Here is a 4,451-nt window from a genome sequence, read left to right as displayed (position 1 = left end):
ACCAGACAATGCGACGTGGTAATTAACAGAAAAATGTTTGGTCACAGAATACACTGGCAATTGCATGGTGGAAGTAGTGTAGATGAATCTAAGTATACACTGTAACATGGAAAATAAACAAATACTTGAGCAATATATCTCAGAGTGTCATTTGATATACTCTTTCAGACCACCTAAATAACTTTGATTATTTAATTTCATCTGAAATACACATTCACACGATATCCTCAATTTACTATGTAAAATTACCTTAGACATAAAACACTAACGTAAACACATTGACATTTTTTTTATAAAGCGTATGCATTATAAATGACTTGTATCTTCATTCAAACATGTAAAATCACAATAAATACAGAATACTGCAAAACGTTAAGTGTATGCAGAACTATTTAATAATGATTGCCCACGCCTGAGTAGATAGCCAGGGTTATAAATAAACTTATGTAACGTAAGGGAAGCTGTGCATGCATCTATACTGAGTTTATGCCCAATGTTACATGTGTTTCTCTTGTACAACTCTGTTTCTTTGTAAATACACATATACCCTGTGATCATCGTATTTCAAGTTTATAAAACCTGTTCAAAATGTATCATCCTATCATAGAACGTTCCTGTATACCTGCATACATACCTTATACAGGTATACAGCAGCCTGGTCGAGGAACGCCGCTTTAAGCAAATGTTGAGAAGACATTACATATAATTTTCCTAAATAACAGTCTACAAAACACTGCATATTACACAATTTGGAACATGGGTTAGGCACTACGTGTAACGCAAATTTACCGGCAACTGTTTCAGATGCATATTTCCAGCTCACTGCCCTAGCACCTGATCTACTCACTGACTCATTGGAAAAGATAAATTCTGTGCGACTTACAGTCTTTGGCTTCCGGGAGCAGCAGCACAAGAACAGCCTTCGTCAGTGGCCACACCAGAACTGCAAACACTCGAAGCCAAACGAGCTCCGAGAACTGCATCTGATTCGGTTGCCTGAGATTGTGTATTCCGACCGTAAACTTTAAACAGATTTAGCACTAAAGTTAGTGATAAAAAAAAAAATCGCTTGGGTCTTGCCAGCAAAAGGATCGCGTTACTGTTAACATAAGTTTTTTTTCTTTTTTTTTAAATCTTGTCTCATCCTTACTACCAAGCAAAACCAACACAACTCTTGCCTCATCGATGATTTCGATTGTCCTTCACATTATCATTTCCTCGTTCTAGTTATTTTCGTTTTGCACCTTCCATAACCTTCGTATATTCCTCCTATTCCTTCGTCTGTCCCTCCTCCTCCTTCGTCTGTCCCTCCTCCTTCTTAGTTTGTCCCTTCCATTCCTTTCGTTTGCTACTTTCATTACTTTCGTTTGTCCATTCCATTCCTCTCATTTATCCTTCCCATTCCCTCGACTGTCCCTCCTATATTTACATTGTCCTAATCATTAGTTCATTCTTACATTATTTTCGTCCCCCCCCCCTACTCAAAGTTTAATTTTTTTTTTTCAACTGATTTACTGAGCTGCCACCGATAAGACAGGGGATCATCGTGAATATTCTGTACAGTTATTAAGTGCATTCTGTGTGCATTCTAGGTGATTAAAAAAAAATAAACAAGTAAATAACGTGTACAACCAGGGGAAACTCGCCGTGCTTTTTCAGCGTGGAATATATTTCAACTGTAATAGGTAAATGAGAGCAGTGGGAGAAAACGTTTAAGAAGACTATTCGAAAAGTCATATGTAAAAGTTTGGGCGATATAAAACTAGAACAATTTCCAAGAAGCAATTAAGATATTTAAATTTTGAATGTCAGGAAATCTGAAAGCAGAAAATCTGAAGGAAAGTTGATAAAGGAAATTATACTAAAATTTTCCACATATGTGCAACCATCAGGGTTAACTATTGGAGCCCTGAACAGTACTTAGGCAAGGAAAACTGACAGCTAAATCCCTTTTCTGAATCCTCTCCTTTTCCTTTTTTTTTTTTTTTTTTTTTTTTTTCGTATATATTCTAGATTCTGAATTCCTGAGATGCATTTTACCCGAGAAAAGCATCAAAGTGTCTGTTGTTCTGCTTGTTGAAATTTGAATTATGTTTTTGTAACACCAACTAAGATTTATGGTACAGCTCACTTAAGTCGTCACTGTAAACTACAGATAAAACTTATGTAATTACTATGTATGAGTCCATATACATGACGTATGCCAGAATCAGGTGAAAATCATTGCGGATTATAAGTTTCTCTAGATTAGGATTGGCTTGGTCTCTGGTTATAATGGAACTAAATTCATCGTTATATGCTTATAGCACCACCAAAAACAAATTAAACTATCTCACGTCATTAATATTTCTTAATGTTTCACTCTCCTTTCTCGTCTCATTCGTTCTCCAGAATAAGCACCATTCCAATGACCACTTCCAGCCGTTTAACACTCGGCGGGAATACCCCATATGTACAGCAGGATTGAAAAGGCACCTCTCCTGCTCGGCCTCTGGTTTTTATAAAGGAGGATTCTTCCCTAAGCTGATGTTTCCAGAACTCCAAAACTAATTCGTATGGAAGCAGTAAACGTGTTAAGTTCAGTTCAATGATACATGCAAAGACATATAAAAAAATAGTTCACACACAAAAAAGTGGAGAACCTAAATTCTCAAAGGAAAGGAAGGAGACAGTTTTAAGATCTTAATTGTTCGTCGTTAGTTTGTATTAAGAATGTTCTATTGCAACCGTATTTGCTTTCGGTTTAGTCAGCAGGATGTGGAAGGCTTAGGTAATTGGTCTCCCTGTTGATTATCAGTATGTCTGGAGTTGCCTTCATTTGGATTGCTTATGTTGCCTTTCGACTCTTGCCAAACACACTCAACTCTCGGAAGGCACGATGTTTGACAGCTACGGTTTGCCCGCCGCGTACCCGACGTTTTTTTCACTGAATAGCTGATAGTTTTCACGATATCGTGAGTGAAGTCATTTGGAAAACAACGCAGGTTCTTGTCCCCTATTCACGAGATAAGAAACTGAGTGTATGGGTGGTTAACGAAAATGAGGAGCCATTCATTTTCAAACTAGGTTTACCTTTGGCTAAAGTAAAGTCAATTACTCGGGTAATAGGATCTGAGGCTGAACCAAGGCATTAACCACAGTATGATTACGAATGTAAAAGGCGAACAGATCCCATAATTTACAGTAATTATACACAAATGTCAAACATAATTCAGATCTTAATATCAAAGAGTTACTTGGTCAGTTAGACGAGTTTGAAGATGATTTTGATCGACTGTTTGGTTTAAATGATTTTGGATATGCCGAGGCTGATTCTCACGTCTTTTCGAATTGTCCATGCGAGGTGAATGCTGTAATGACCTCAACAGGCGATGCGGTCGAAATTCCTAAGGGCGATCTTGCATATCTTGGGTCAGTTAAGCGTGAAGCACGCGCACTCACAGAAATACATGTGTATACATATATATACATATATATACATATATATGTATACATATGTGTGTCTATGTGTACACACATACATGTATATGTATATGTAAATAAATACATATCCTGGAATATGACATTAAACTGCTTCACAGAAGACGGAGAGGTAGCACCAGACCCCAGCAAGGTCCCTTCTGGCTAAAGGATATGTCCCTACTGGTAGACCTGGTCCTCTCATCTGGATTACTGCCCATGGTACTTAGTCTAGCCAGCCTAGGAGAAGGCAACTCTGATTTCATGCCTTGTAGGGGATGCCTCTTAGACAAAGGCTAAGAGAAGGAGACTCTGAATCCAAATCCACCTGCTGCCTGTCTGGTGTCTCGAAAAAATACCCGGCAGAAGGCAAGGGCAAACCACTGCTGTATTATGCCCAGGAAAACATGGTTATGCACATAAAACACATATAATGATGGCACTTCGCTCGGCACAGGTAACCACGGTTACAGGCAGGTGGTCCTGGATCGGCATCATGCTACTGCCTGCAATACGAGAGAAATCTGTGTAGGCACATGGAACGTAAGATCATTATATCAAGCTGGAAAGCTGGAAAATGTGACATTGGAAGCAACAAGATTAGGAAATAACATCCTTGGCATGTATGAAGTAAGATGAAAAGGTGCAGGAAAATTTCAATCAGATGATTTCACACTTATATATTCAGGTGGAGAAAAAGACGTTGCAATTCTTCTAGATAAAGAATCATCAAAAAGTCTGCTTGGTTTTTTGGGCATTATAAGAAACAGTTCTGCTTGTGAAATTGAAAGGAAAGGATACCAACATTTCTATTGTGCAAGGATATGTCCAAACATCTCTTAGTACAGAAGAAGAAATCGACCAGTTCTGAAGAAATAGACAAAGCAAAAGACCAATGTAGCTCACAGGATTATTGTCATGGGAGACTTTAATGCAAAAGTTGGCCAACAACGCGAGGGTTTTGCTGTTGGTGAACATGGTCTAGAATTATA

The sequence above is a fragment of the Penaeus chinensis genome, chromosome 11, assembly GCF_019202785.1.
Source record: "Penaeus chinensis breed Huanghai No. 1 chromosome 11, ASM1920278v2, whole genome shotgun sequence".
NCBI lineage: Eukaryota > Metazoa > Arthropoda > Malacostraca > Decapoda > Penaeidae > Penaeus > Penaeus chinensis.
This window is presented reverse-complemented; position numbering follows the sequence as displayed.